Genomic DNA, 16,059 nt, shown 5'->3' with positions numbered 1-16,059 from the left:
ATTTATGCGACAGCGGAAGTCTTTTTACAACAGGATCTTTTCACCGGTAAATGCTCGTTTAATATATTACACAAAGTTTAAGGGATAAATCCCATAATTTACAATAAGTTGATTTCACACAGAAATCTTTATTTTTCAAACCACGTTTTATTGGTTTATTTACACTGAGCCACTTCTCTGAGCTTGATAGTGCTTTACTGCACTTTTCCTGGATCACACAGATCACCTGAAACATGTTTGAAAAAGGTTTTGTCAGCGGGGAAATACTGAGTGAATCATTCTGTTTTCTAAAACGACCCGTTAGTTATAATTTACAGTATTAAGAGCGATTACAATGTTTCTATCAACCAATTATCAAGAATGGGTATTTGTCACTCGATTCATTTCTGTGACTGTGGTCATACCACTATTGGGTCCCGTTGCCCTAATAGTGACGGTGTACTCACACAGAGTAATAATAACTCACATAGAGTAATATTCACTCACATAGAGTGATAATAACAGTAATGTGCACAATACCCCACATACCAGCTGTAATTTGATGATTACAAAGACTTAATCCCTGTAATTATAACCTTGAAAATAATTTGAGGTATTGTAATACTTACTCACAAACTGTGAGAAAACAATTTAAAAAGAAGAATGACTCACATTGCAGATTAACGAGCAATAGATATAAGCCTACTGATTAGCCTTGATTACACCTAGTTTTAACACAATGCACACACACAGGTTAGTAACTAATACAACAATTACGTCAATTCACGAGATTAAACCTTCACAACGATTAATCAGTGCAATACTCGATAATTCAATCGGATTCACAACGAATAACAGAGCATAGTCCGAATTCGAACAGCACTCTAATATTCAAGTCGAAATCACGACGAATAATCAAAGTACAAGCTCAATTGAGCAGCACCCGGACTATCGTTGGATAGTTATAATCGATCGGACGTTGAACCGTAATAGCGATCGAGTTATTACCCTGATTGCGGCAGCGTTTCGATAATTGTGTGTGTGTGTTGGACTGTTTCTGTGATAACTTGATCTACGTAACTCGGATTTACGTCGTTCCAAAGACAGAATTCAAGTCCCAACCCCCTCTATTTATACCCGAAATTTGACACCGTCGCGTAGCGCGAGGGGTACCCCCTATAGGCGTCGCGCTACGCGAGTGGTAACCTATGTTCATAGGGTAGCTACGTGTGTAACTAGGCTTGCTGTGTTGACAGTTTTTCAATTTTCGAATTTGATTGAAAGTTATGAAGATAATCGTTGGCTAGGGTTTATCCCCCCCCCCCTGAGTTTTAGGGGCCTAGATCCTGATTCCGATTGTTCTGGAAATTTTAGGGTTTATGCGGAATCACTTGGGTTTCTTAATTAGGGTTTTCTTATTACCTAATTACCATCCTAATTATGGATTTTAGTGGCAGTTGTTACATGTTTACACCAGTAACTTCTTTCTATGACCCTTTTAGCAGCCACTTGTACTTTTAGTTCTCCAACATCAAGTCTGAAATTGAATAAATACTTCATATAAAGTCCAAAACTTGCAGTTCAAAAGAATTATTTACTTCCTACTTGACACACAAACACCTATTTTGAGCAATAAGATGGCAAAGATTACCGCAAAAAATCAATAGCAATCGTCAAGCCGTTGTTAGAGCCATGACTATACTCCACATTTCTTATCAAACCATTTAGAGCTCCAGTTTTCGTATTAACATTGTATGTTCCAGCCTCATGCCACCTACAAATACAATAATAATATCGCACTACAATCATCTTATATCCACCATATATGTGTGTATCCACAGTGAGCATGTGACTCTCTACTTTCAGTAACGTATATGAGTATATGACAACTTCAATGTTAATTGATTATTCATTTTGTAACTACCAAGACGCTATTTAAAATAAACCTTAGTTGTTATATAAGATTACATTTAAATGTACCGACAACGAGCATGTGACTCTCTACATTCGGTAGCGATTTAAGAAGATTTTTTTCTTTAAAATACATTTTGGGTGACTTTTGACCCACTCGAAATGTTTCCTTTAAAGCACCGCCGAATCGGTTAAAGATGCATATAAATAAAACTGGCCAACACACTACCCAACACATCTTGTCAAACGAACCGGGTTTAAAAAAAGTCGTTTTCTAAGCCTTTTAGTCGTGTCAGGCTGGATCAAAACATATGTATATTGAAGTAATTAATTCACAACTCCTCAAAAAATAGAAAAGAAAATTCCAGCATCGTTAATAAGATTACCTTAATATCTTGAAGTAAAAATAAAAATTTAAAAAGCTTATTGAGGACTCAAGAGAAGTTGAACCATATGGCATCCCCGTACAAATATCAAACCTGAAACAAACCAAACAACAAATAGGCTGAAAATATAAAATACTTTTTAAACATTTATCAGATTCTTTAAATAATCAAAAGAGGATACAAAAATCTGTACATATTTTACAAATCTAACAACTTACTATTGAGCTATGGATCGAGTATGCTATCCAATCACAAAAAAAGATAGGTCGACCCAGTTAACCTATTCTTTGAAAAAAAAACACTTAAATTCGACCCCTCCAACTCATGAACACAACTCATTTAACACATTTAATAGAATTCAAATGTAATTTCCGTACCTTAAATTTAAAAAGTTTATTGTTTTCCATAATTAAAAAAACATAAGAATTTTTAGATAGCAATCAGCAGGGCTGACTCAACCATTTTGGGTGGCCAAAGCGAACTATAAATCATTGGCCCTTTTGAGGTAATAAAATGAGTTAGGTCCAAATGGGTCCATTTTGGGTGGCCAAAGCGAACTATAAATCATTGGCCCTTTTGAGGTAATAAAATGGGTTAGGTCAAAATGGTCAGGCAAAAAAGAACATGCATGTGCGCAAGAAATGGATAAATTGGTACATGCCTATATTGATCCATGATTGAAAAGAATATGTTTATAATGGGTACCTTCAATTGCACGCTACATCTGCAATACAAACTTTTTCATCATTATTATATACAATGCTTATAATGCTTTTAGAGCTTGCAAGATAATGTATGTCCTATTACTCGGTGTCTTTTTTTATTAGTTTCGGTGCCATAGTTATTCCATCTCTGGTAGCTACCTATGTAAATTAGTTGAGACATCACTATTGTAATGATGCTGTTAATGTAATCACAAGTAACTAATTTATTATTTACAAATAATTTTAAAACAAATGCACACAATTCATTACCAGTCATCCAGAACCCACCATTGTTAACCCGTTTAACCCGTTATCCAACCCGCCCATTTTGCCACATCTATAGAGGAGTCTACCAGTGGATTTGTAGTAGATGAATATATATTAAATATGATTCCATATGATCATCAATTGATCACCACCTTCCTTGTTTTTGTATATAAGTGAAAAAGCTTGACCTTTTACCTCGAACGTAGACGGGTAAACAGTATTCAAGAAGGTAGATGCAAACAATGTAGAGCTAACTCCAGCAACAACACCTATCTTTAATGGCTCGGGTACATAGGGCTTTTACTTTTCTCTAAGTTTATGACTCAAGCATTTCTTGACAATATCATACACAAATAACTAGGGCTGTAAATGAACCGAACGAACACGAACAAGGCCATGTTCGTGTTCGTTTGTTAAGGAACAAGCTTGTTCATGAACTGTTCACGAATGCTTACCGAACGAGATTTCTTGTTCGTGTTCGTTCATTAAGGAAACGAACATGTTCGTGAACTGTTCACGAACACTTACCATATGCTAATGAACTCAAACAAATGTTCATGAACATAAATGAACACAAACGACGTTTATGAACACAATATTCATTTTAGAATAAAATCTGCATTTTCATCACAAACATTACGAAGAATCCACAAAAAATAAAGAAACACTTAACATAATTATCCGAACAGAGTTGGCGTGATTATCAAAAACATGATAAACACAAAATAAGAGTTCGTTAATCCTTAACACAAACTAAAATTGAAATAGTGAAATGAGGGATGTTGTGAGAGGCATGTAAGATAACTAGGGTTTCAAAATTTTAAAAACTATAAATAATAAAACAAAATACAACATATAAAAACCTTTAACGAACTAACACAAATAAATATTAACAAGCAAACATAAATGAACTCCTTACCGAACGCTCACGAACATAAACGAATACATTACCGAACGTTCACGAACATAAACGAACGAACGCAACCTCTGTTCATGTTCGTTCGTTTAACTTAACGAACATAAACGAACTTCCCGCCGAACAGTTCACGAACTGTTCACTGAACGTCCGGTTCGTTTACAGCCCTACAAATAACTGCTCAATATTCCATCCACTAAATTATCATAGTAGTGAAATTATGTAAAAGTGAAATAATAAACATCATTAAACACATAAAGAAAGAGTAAATATCATTTGTCATCGTACCACATAAATACTTGTAGGCTCCAAGTTCAAATGCCATGAATCCCAAGTTAATGATAGGTATACAACCTGCTTTTTGACAAAAATAAAAAAATAAATATATATAGATTTACTTCCGAAAAGTTATTTGACTTTATTGGGATTCATGTTTAACCCTATAAACCGGCCAACCCTAGTCCGGTTTCACTGTAACCATCATCGATTGCTGACTTTTCATAAAGTAAAAATGTTAGGCAAAAATATCTAATTGCCTGAGAATGACTTCAAATGGGTATGCTTCCCTGACACACAACTTCTGCTCCCTTGATTTCATTCCTTGACAGGCAAAAATACCTCCAAAAGAAAACCCAAAATACAGAAAATTAGTGTCAATTAGATGAATCAAAGAAAATTAACCTTTAGATTGAAGAAGAAAGCTGGGCCGAACAAAATCAGAAGATTGAAATCTGCTAACACATTCATCTTCCTCAAAAAAAATTCGTTAGGGATTTTTGTTTTTGGATGATCGAAAGTTGGTTCTATGGAGAGAACAAAGAGAAGATAGATGGGTGAATGATTGCGGCTGGAACGGAATTATGGTTAAGTTGGTATGAAGGCGGGTCATAATATTTTTTTACCTAGAAATTGTAAATGGATCCCGCGTGTGCTTTCACCACAGGGAAAACAAAGCGATGCAACTTTTGGCGGGAAAATGAGGAATAGAGGCTATAGATGGGTGACATATCTCCCTTAATTATGGCTTTTATTAGGTACGATAGATACTCTAATTATGGTTTAGTAGAAAAAGCTTAGCTGCATCGCTTGAAACTCAATAAACTTCAATTTGCTCCTTCAAAACTATATTTTCCTGAAGGTAATAGTACAACCAAATAAGATAGTTAAAAACAGTACACACTACACATATGGGTGCGTTTGTGTTTGGGGAGGGGTCGTGTGCATGAAGTTTACCTGAGAAAGCTGGACAAACAATTTGTGCTTGTCATCATTGGTATGGCAAAATCCCCTACAAAACGGAACAAAACCAAGGGTTATAGCTTGAATAGTAGCCTTCGTGTGAATTAAATAGTTTGAAGACGTATCAAATGGGATTTTATTTAACATAGACATTATTATTATTATTAACAATTAATACAATGCTACCAATATAGATATATAAAATAATAAAGTTCAAATAATCCCAAGTGGAAGAAACTTACAATGTTGCCACATATCTGTAGCACATTCTGGCCCCTTCTTTGTTGCTTCAGTGGCTTTCTTTGCTCATCTCCTAAACATAACCCTAACGAAATCCATCGTATTTACCAAAGAACAACACACACGCAGCATCACAATTGAACATCAGAATATCACAAAACACATAAGCAAGCAACGACTTCACATCTACTGCCTTCCGATGCTGTTAACCGACATTAATCAGTAAACACTAAGAAAACTAAAGAGTTAATTATTGTTTTCGTCCATGTGGTTTGTCAAAAATCACTATTTCAGTCCATTAGTTTAAAAATTGTGATTTCAGTCCATTAGTTTAAAAATTGTGATTTCAGTCCCTGTGATTTCACTTTCGTAACCATTTCAATCCACCTCGTAACCATTTCAGTCCCTGTACTTACAGAATAATGGATTGAAATGGTTACGAAAGTGAAACCACAGGGACTGAAATCGCAATTTTTAAACTAATGGACTGAAATAGTGATTTTTGACAAACCACAGGGACGAAAACAGAAATTAACTCAAAACTAAAAAACATAATAAATTTCTTATGTACTATCATTTGATAATTACGATACTAATCTTAAGTTCTAATCCTAATAGCTTAAAAACACCGTCAGATATGTGATTAACCAAAAAGATATACACGTATCAAACCTTAATACGGGTTTAGAAAACATAATAACTCATGAATCAGAATGAAATCATAAAGACAAATACACTGCAATCAAAACACTAATGTTATAAGATTACAATCGCAAATCCCAAAAGAAAGCTGAATGCAAATGTATAATCTTTTGTAGTTTCGGGTGCCAATTCAATTCCTATAGAAAATAAATAAAGTTTCAAAATTATATATGTTGGTGAACAACTGAATCAACAAAAATAACAATTATTTCCTAAAAGCCCTAAAATCAAAGAAGGTGAAAAGACAAATTTAGGATACAAAATATTATCCTTATATTAATTTTTGTAGCGTTTGAACAGTAACCATCTCATGACAGCTGGTTTGGTTAATTTTTTTTGAGTAAACTTCCGTTTTGCTCCCTATAGTTTGGTTATTTTAACGTTTTGCTCCAATAGTTTAAAAATAGCCATTTTCCTCCCTGATTTTTCTAACTCATTTACCCCCGCCTCTAACTCCATCAGGGAGGAAACTGGCGACAAACTCGAAAGATTAGGGAGCAAACTTGCGACAAACTCAAAAGATCAGGGAGGAAAATGGCTATTTTTAAACTATTGGAGCAAAACCGTTAAAATGACCAAACCACAGGGAGCAAAACGGAAGTTTACTCTTTTTTTTGCCTGTCTCTCTTTTGGCTTTGTTATAAAAAGGGTTTCTTCACCGTTCTTTCATATACGGTCTTTTGGCATACTGGTTCATGGTTTCCTATGCGAATATTAATGTCCAAGTTCGATTCTTGTTTTCTTTATTTTTTTCCCTCCGGTTTTTGATGAGGTTCTCCATTGCCGGCACGTGTTAACCTCAGGGTATGAGCACGTGTTTTATTAACACGTTTCAGTCCTATAACCCCCCAGGCCCCCACCCCCCGCTAAATCATGTTCCCCCTTTCAGTTCTTTTGGTGCTTCGAATTCTGCCCTCAAGATTTGAAGATCAGGTATATGTCTTCGTCAGAATCGTTTTATTCTGTATATTTTGAAGCTGTGTCATTTAGGGTTTTTAACTGCATATTTCCACCTTCATAGCTACAGGAAAGTAGAATCAAACGTTTACCAAAACAGTTTTGCGTTCTTCCTGACCTAATAAATTTTTGTGGTTATTACTAATTACAAGATCCACTTTCAGATGCTTTGTGACTCTCTATGCTTTTAAATGTTGAAATCTGCTTTATGCAAAAATCAATAATTCTAATTTTATTAAATTTGTTATCATTTTTACATGTTTTAGTAGTTGGGTTTTAACTTTCGTGGATTGATGGATTCAGGATTTGTGTTGAATATTGAAGATAAGAGCCTTACAAGACCACACACATCTATAATATTAAGGCAGTTTTAAACTTTGAATTCTATTTGAAAACCTCATGAAAATTGCAATCTACAATTTGGTTTAGCGCGTCGCAACACGCGTACTTAAACGAACTTTTTAATCGGTTTCTTTCAAAACTTTGTCGATTGTATGTCAATGTGTGGTTATATTATATTTGTAACTTGGTTGTTTGTTCGAGTTTCTAATGAGAAAATTTCAAATGGTCAGGTCATTTATTTGTGCATCTTGAACTCATTAGATGGATTTGGGTGTGGGGCTTAGGACAAAAGAGGTTCAACAAAATATATTGTATGTGTTTTGTTGATGTTGTCTGATAGGAAAATTAATAAATAAAAAAAGATCAGCTTAACTTTTTGGTCTATGTGTTAAATACTTTGGTCTCTGCCGACTTAGCCAACCAAAAAAAAGGGAAAAAAAACAGTATAAATGTGTAGAAACAAGTTTCGTTTCAATTTTCATTAAGGAATAATATAACCTAACTAATATGCTCTTTAAGTTTGTTATCTAGGGATGAGCATGGTACCCGTTCGGTGCCAAACCGGTACCGAAAATCTCCAAAAGTAGGTACCGGTACCGGATATACCCGGTACGGTACAGTAGAGTACAGTTCGGTACCGGTACAGTTTCAATATTTTAGCGTAAAAACCGGTACCTAACCGGTATCGAAAATGTCAAAAGTTGGTACCGAATCGGTACAGAAAACGTACCCGATTCGGTACTGGTACCGGTACCATTTGCTCATCCCTATTGTTATTGGGTCGTAAAAGTGATTCGGGTTTCATGTGAACTAGATAAACTACTAATCCTCCTAAACGATTCCACAAACAAATAACTTTCACTTTGTTAGGTAAGAGTAAAGTTGATAACTGTAAAGAATGATCATTTCATCAAACATGCTCGGCCCAGTAATTTGGTCTGGTCTATTTGTTCACTTGATATTGTTGGGTCGACAAGACTAGCAAAAACGATCCAGTCTAGATGGCTTGATTGGGTGTTGTTATTTATTGTTTCTTGATTGGGTTTATATAAATACCAATCCTGATATGTCTACCTTCATATGGTCACTAACATAAAGAAGATATAGTTCAGTCAACACCAAATTGGTTTGTTAACTGCAGGTCCGACTCCAACTTGAAGCTAAAGTTGTCATAATGACTTCACTCTTTTAGGTAGACATTTGATAGAATGAGAGATATTAGCCCCGTGTAAATCTCAGTATCATTTGTAAACCCTAGGCATTTAATAACATGTCATTCAACTAACCTCTTTACTCACATATTTTATAGGTCGAAATTGAATTCATATTTATAATTTATTTCTTCAGCTATTGTTCGTATTAGAATTTTTTTTGTTGTATGTCTTTTTCTCTTATATAACATTTTTCGCTTTCATTGATTGATGGATTCGGGATTTGTGTTGAATATTGACGATAAGAGCCTTAGAGACCACACACGTACTTCAACGAACACTTTGATCGGTGTCGTCTCCACATCTATAATATTAAGGTAGTTTTAATCTTTTTATTCTATTTGAAAAGCTCATGAAAAATGCAATCTACAGTTTGGTCTAGCGCATCGCAACACGCATACTTAAACGAACTTTTTTGTCGGTTTCTTTTTAAAATTTATCGTTTGTATGTAAATGTGTGGTTATATTATATAAGTAACTTGGTTGTTTGTTCGACCTTCTAATGAGAAAACTTTAAATGATCAACTAATTTATTTGTGCATCTTGAACTCATTAGATGGATTTGGGTCTGTGTTCTATATAATTCTTCTGCTTATGCTTTGGGCTTAGGGCAAAAGAGGTTCAACAAGATCTATACTGTTTGCATTTTCTTGATGCGGTTTGGATAAAAAAAAATAAAAAAATATCAGATTCACTTTTTGATCTATGTGTTAAACATTTTGGTCTCTGCCGAGTTAACCAATAAGAAAAAAAGAAAAGAAAACAGTATAAATGTGTGGAAACTAATTGATTTCAATTTTCATTAACAAATAGTGTTACCTAACTAATATGCTCTTTAAGTTTGTTATCTAGGGATGATTGCAAACTGTTGAACAATGCTTCTGCACACGTGATGGAAACCATAACACAGCAAATCACCTGTAAGTCAATAACCAACAAATACTTTCTAACTTTATAAACAAAGCACAACTTCTCTTTTACACATCACCTTTCCACCAAAATTGTACTCAGGTATCGCATTCGAGCCACCACACAGACAACACAGGCAACATCACCGCAACAATATTTGATCGTCCTGCTTATCAATTGCTAGGAACACCATGCGAGGAAATGTTGAACAAAGAAACCCCACTTCTTTCGCTACAGTAATTAAAAACAAGGAAGCTAGGTTTTATATTCAGGTAAAAAAAGACAACAAAAACAGGACACTACGATGCACTGTGAACAGAGCCACGTACCTCAAAGAACAAACGGAAACAACCATTGACAGCAACAACACACCGACGTCAACAACCCCACAACCAACAACACCCGCACCAAGAAACCAAATCACAACATCTGCCAAAAGGCCTATTCTCCAAACCGAAGGTATTCAAATTCAACAAACAATAACACATAACCATACTGAAAAACATTCGCCAACTATAAAATATATAATAATTGCAGGTAACAAAGAACACCACTCATAAAAGGAACAAGGGTCACATAGCCATCAACTAGAAGATCAACACCTAAATCCAGCTGCAGACCCTAAACTGACAAACAAGTTGCTGTTTTTTTACTAATAGTAGGAAGTTAAAGTTTTTTGTAACACCCTAATGTAGAAGAAACTAAAACACCTTTTGAAACAACAACTACACCATGTAATGCAACATTTAATCCATATATTAACTATAATATGAAACCCCTACTTGCGGAAAAACATTTTGTAATCCCGCAACGCGCGACAGCGAATAACACTAGTTGTTGAAAATCATAAAATCGTAGAAGGTGAAACAATGGCAATAACAAAAATAACTATTGATTCCTGGAAACCCTAAAACCGTCAAAGATGAGACAATATATTAGAGATACAATAGATCTGTGATAACCCTAGAAACAAAGAACATGAAAAAAAAAAACGGAAAGAAAATCAAAGCTGGGGGACGATTAAGTGGAAGTGAATCAGAAGAAGAAAGGGAGAAATCAAAAGAAATAAAGAAGGTACAAAATTGTTGGTTGTTAATGATCGCTTAGACATACAAAAGAAATAGATTATTAAAAAAAACAAATCTTTTGAATGATGAAGACTGGATTGAATTACTGATGGAGATGTATTGGATGAAAGAACCGCGATAGTGGCAGAACCCTAGATGATCTTATGAATTTTGGGTGTGGAAGCGGGTTATAAGGTTTATATACACTAAGATCTAAACTACAATATACAGTAAACATAAACGAATAAAAAAAATAAGAATGCACGATCGGATGAATGGAAGAAAAAGAAATATAATCAAGAATCGACAATAAGCATCAAGAATCAAGATGATGAATAGATAGAAAAGGGAATCGTACCTTGGTGATGGAGATCTTTCAGGGATGGATGAGAAAAAGAATGAAAAAACCCTAATCGCCGTTACGTATGAGAGAAGATGAAGAATAGCGAAACAAAAGGAACGGGTTGTGTGTTTATATATGAGATGTAAAGCGGACCCGAATTAGTGTGAATGGATCCCGTGTCGGGTTTCACATCAGGGAAATGAAGGGATTAGAAAATGGACGGGAAAATGTGATTTAGAGGCCCTAGTAGGAGGACATGTGTCCCCTAGGTATGGCTTTTATCAGGTAGAAAAGATAATATCACAATCTAAATTTGCATGTGTTAAGTATAAGGGACATAGTTATAGATCATACAAGTAATGGTTGGTAATTGTATAAAAAATAAATAAATCAGAGATTTATTATAATTAACCAGAAATTCTGAGCAAACTCTTATTATATGAATGAATGAAATTTGTAACAAAGAAAACAAGTGTCAACAAATATACCAAAAAAAAAAACAGTCAAAAGGAATACACAAATTATCCAACAAAAGTTCAATTAGAACTTAAAGTCCAGCAAGAAATGGCACACCGGTGTTGGGCAACCACGACTGGCCCGCGATGAAATTCGCAACCGTAAACCTCGAAGCCTCGTTCGAGCTAGTGATAACCCGATACCCACGCCACTTGACTCTCCGGCTAGTCGAAGAACCCGGTCCAGTGTTCATATATTCTCCATAATACAAAGTATTAAGAGCAAAGTTCCCATCCCATTCTAACCATCCAGCCGGGTCCACCAAACTATCCATATAATTTTTCAAAAAAACTGTTCGAGAATATTGATTCCAGGGCCGGCCCAAGAAGGTTTTAAATGAGCCCAATACCGGTTTTAAGTCGGATGCAGCCATGATCCGAGAATTCTGAATAGAGATCCCGGTGTTTTGGTTTGAGTCGGTTCGGCCTTGGGCCGTGATGGTGATCTTTTGGGAAGTCATGGGCCGTCTTCGGTAGATCATGCAGTTTTGGAAAGCTACCGCCGCGTTGCCGAAGATGAAATAGACGGTGCCGTAAATGTAGCATTCTTTGTAGAATTGTCGTTGCGAGTGGACGTAGAGGGTGTCTTGGTATCCTTCAAAACCGCAACGGTAGAAGACCGATAAGTCGGACCCGGACTGTAGAGCTACGGCTTGGTGGTTTTGTGGGCCCGCGGTGTTGCGGAAGGTTATGCCACGAGCAATGAATCCGGACCCGGTTACAACTGTTGTTAGATGGAAACAAAACGTGTTAAAACACTTTCAACTTATTAAAAGTCACACATATTGTCTTTTAAAAATTTAGAGAACGGTTACTTACTAATGGTGGAGGAATCAAACGTCGTGGAGCTGCCTCCAACACTCTGGCTACCGGTGATGAATGGTGTACTTCATCCCATCACCAACAAGCATTATATTCTTCATTTTATTCCCAATCTCAATATTCTCCCTATAAACCCCCCTCTTTATATAATTAACAAACCTCCCACTCCCACTTCTCTTCGCGGCCTTAATAGTCCTATAGTTCCCCGAACCGTCCTGGGCCACAACAATATTCGCCCTAGGAGCCGCAGTCTGCAAAAGCTTTCTATCGCCGGGCCCAAACCACTTCGGAAACCCATCTTTGTAACTCTCTACGGGCGTCCTTGAACCATTGTTAATAGCCAAAGTATTACTAATAAGCTTAGTCACATTATTATTCATGAGTGCTAACATGTAGTTGGAAGCATTAACCTCCACGAACCCAGTGCGGCAAGTCTTGAGGTTAGTCAACGCGGTACTAAGCCATATTTGCGCATCGAAAGTGGTGCACTTGGTGGTTGGGTCTAGGGTTTGGTTTAGTTGCAAAATTGTGTTTTCATAGAGCTTCAAACAATCAGCCCATGCAGCCCTTTCGTGCTCGTTACGACACTTTTGACGGAGCCATTTGGTGTGGCTTTCGGTGTTAAGTGCCCTTTCCATGGCTAGTTCCAGAGCCGCCTTTCGAAAATCAGATTTGGCCATAACAAGACCGAATTTGTGCGACTTGTTGCTCATGAATTATATTTCAATACTTTAGGACTATGAAGGTATCTTCGAAGCCTGGGGAAGCCCACAAACTAGACTATACAAGATTTCATTATATAATCACGTATAATAGGGACTATGATATCAAAAACCAATCCATGATCCTCTAGTCTTCTTTGATTTGAGTTTTGATCAAGATTTACATCTTGGACCCAATTTTCCGTCATGTTTTATTTCTCAAGATGAGGAATATAGTGTTCATTATATACTATTGAGTTAGTAAATGTACCCAACAAAATCCCACCTATAGCATGATCAGTATTCAATTTAGTAGAACGGGACGGTTTTCAAACCCTGGTGTAAAAGGCACACCGGTTTTAGGAAGCCAATTATGACCCGAAATGAAATGGGCCACCATGAAAAACTTAGCTGTCTTTGGATCCGTTATGGCATGGTAATGGGGCCAATTGACCTTTTGATTAGTAGAAGAACCTGGCCCATAATTCTTGTACTCTCCGCAATAAGCAGTATCCTTGTGACCCCAACTATCAAGCCACCCTTGTGGGTCCACCAACCCATCAAGAAAAGATTGCATATAAACGGTTCGACTCAGCCCAAACCATGGCCCTCCTAGAAATGCTTTTGCATACTTACTCGGATTAAGGGTGCGGCGGTTACCTTACACCCTTGAAATGAATACCCAGTAGGTTCGTAATCGTTGTTTCTTCCATGAGCCGTTACTACTAACCCGCCTCCTGGTAATGGTTTTCGGAAAAAGATATTGCAATCTTGGAAAACTGCTCTCGCGCTACCAAAAATGAAATCTATGGTTCCAAAGATTTGGCATTCCTTATAGAATTGCGTCTAGGCCATAGTAAGAAGTGTGTCTTGGTATCCTTCAAAGCTGCAGATTGTTTGGCTGGATTTGTTCGTGGGCTTTAGGGTGTGCGGAGCTGCTGGTATATAAAAGAAGTGCACACGTCTTGTTTTCAGAAGGGTCGCTGCATCTCATCTTCGTCGACTGTAACCCAAAAGTTCGATCACCAATTGTATTGAGGTTTTTCAATTAGTCTATCTCTTTGTACTTTAAATCTACTGATCAAATTGATCAGTTAATCGTTTTGTATTGTTGAAGAACTCACATGTGTAAGTTCTTCTAAGGTTTGGTGGTCTTTTTTGGTTTGGGTATAATTACTTAATAAAAGTTTTCGTCATCGTCCTTGTCGCTTTTTATGTGTTCTTGTGTACATCCGTGTTTTTGACATGGTATCAGAGCCCTAGGCTGGGCTCTTGATTGTTCAAGGAAAAACCACCAATTTTTTCATTTTTTGTTTAATAAGTGATACACTGGTCAAGCTCAACCCCAATTAGGGTTTCTGTTCGTTGTTCTGCCACGTAGATTGACGTCGTTTTTGGTCTTCCGCTGTTGTCATCTCATTGAGCGATTAGGGTGTAAAAAATCCTCTTGCTACTTCTATCTTGTTTGATTAGAGTTCTAAAATTGAAGAATCGGCTGAGATTAAATGAAAGAATCTTTTGAATTCTTGAAGAATCGTAATCGTTGAGAACCAATAAGCTGTTGAATCTTAAGAGAAATTAGTTGTGACTTAGTTGGTTCTAGTCTTCTGTTGCAATTTGAGGTTCTTGGTTTCTAGGTTTTCAGATCTGGAACCCTAGACCTCTGTTTTTTGGTTCTTGACATTTCTCATTAGAGTCAAGGGCGATTATACAGCACATATCAAGCACATACATCGGTAAGGGGACAGATCTGGTAAACAAGGACTCGAAAAAGGCTGCAGTGGAATCTGTGTGGATGGAAGTGGAGTCTCAGAAACTTGAACCCGCGTCTACGAAATTACTGTGGGAGATGTGTATGAAGGGGTTTTTATTTGGACAGAACTGCAATGATGCAGTCGTGAATGTGAAGAAGAAGTTGGAATATGTGCTAGACGTGTACGAAACGCAACTATCGAAGAGCAAGTATTTGGGCTGAGATAGTTTCTCCTTGGTGGATATGCACAATGTTCTGATTATTAATTATCCTATGAATTTGCAGATGAAAGAGCCTTGTTAGAACATGGAAGTTCGTGGTGCTTTTCCATCGAATTCTTCTGATTACGTGCTCGGTGTTTTTTTTCATGCTTCTGATTATGAGAGCATGTAATCTGTAACACTCTACTTTTATAAATAGAAAATTTTTATGGACAAGATAAGACTAATCCTTATAAACGTCAAACCCAAAATATTTACAATACCGATAGCTTAATACTTACGAGTTTAACAATTGTTTAAGGACAACATTAGGATACATAAGTATTTCTTCTTTTACATAAGTCTTACTAATAACTAATAATAACAAAAAGTTGCGGAACTAGATCTTGAATGTGTTCGGTTCGGAAGCATTGACTTGTTCATCATCCACGTGCTTGCATTACCTAAAAGCTAGAAATTTTGACAAACATTAGTATCATAGTCCTTAGAAATTGGCATAATCGAAACTATGCTCAAAAACGGATTCGATTAACTAAGATATGCAAAATTCAACAAAAGTGACTGGGCACTACCGTAACATACGGTAGCCACCGTAAGTTACGGTAGCCACTGGGCATCACTAGTCTGCCGTAAGGCAGTAGAAAACTACTGTATCGATTTATCTGCTACCGTAACAGTAGCTTCCAGACGCCTCATGTAATTCCAGGCCAAGCTTATACAGCCCACCTGAAACTCAATCTGCAGCAAATACTTTATTGTTTTGCTGATTTAGCCCGTTTGTCCCATCTTACTCGAAACCACACGGACGGAATATTACTTCATAATAGGAAGACCCATTCACGGGTTCCTTATTTTCAACACTCACGCTCCCATT

At 36.5% G+C, this 16,059-nt stretch overlaps 3 long non-coding RNA genes and 1 pseudogene across 4 annotated transcripts; all 4 read right to left on the bottom strand.

Moving 5' to 3' along the window:
• Positions 1–172: 172 nt before the first annotated feature.
• LOC110869207 lies at positions 173–2,742 on the bottom strand. The gene is made up of 3 exons (XR_002552985.2): positions 2,277–2,742; positions 1,631–1,753; positions 173–226 (listed from the first exon to the last, which is right to left on the bottom strand). It is a non-coding gene; the product is annotated as an uncharacterized LOC110869207 (long non-coding RNA).
• Positions 2,743–4,704: 1,962 nt separating this feature from the next.
• On the bottom strand, positions 4,705–5,844 carry LOC110867501. The gene is made up of 3 exons (XR_002551646.2): positions 5,645–5,844; positions 5,397–5,451; positions 4,705–5,295 (listed from the first exon to the last, which is right to left on the bottom strand). It is a non-coding gene; the product is annotated as an uncharacterized LOC110867501 (long non-coding RNA).
• Positions 5,845–9,564: 3,720 nt separating this feature from the next.
• Positions 9,565–11,417, bottom strand: LOC110869206. Of its 2 annotated transcripts, XR_002552984.2 has the most exons (3): positions 11,189–11,417; positions 10,093–10,204; positions 9,565–9,994 (listed from the first exon to the last, which is right to left on the bottom strand). It is a non-coding gene; the product is annotated as an uncharacterized LOC110869206 (long non-coding RNA). The 2 variants fall into 2 exon arrangements; XR_004863013.1 differs by having other exon boundaries at positions 10,093–11,285.
• A 264-nt stretch (positions 11,418–11,681) lies between these two features.
• On the bottom strand, positions 11,682–13,223 carry LOC110867500 (annotated as a pseudogene).
• Between the last annotated feature and the right edge of the window lie 2,836 nt (positions 13,224–16,059).

Source organism: Helianthus annuus, chromosome 7 (assembly GCF_002127325.2).
Source record: "Helianthus annuus cultivar XRQ/B chromosome 7, HanXRQr2.0-SUNRISE, whole genome shotgun sequence".
Taxonomy (NCBI): Eukaryota; Viridiplantae; Streptophyta; class Magnoliopsida; order Asterales; family Asteraceae; genus Helianthus; species Helianthus annuus.
This window is presented reverse-complemented; position numbering and strand designations above follow the sequence as displayed.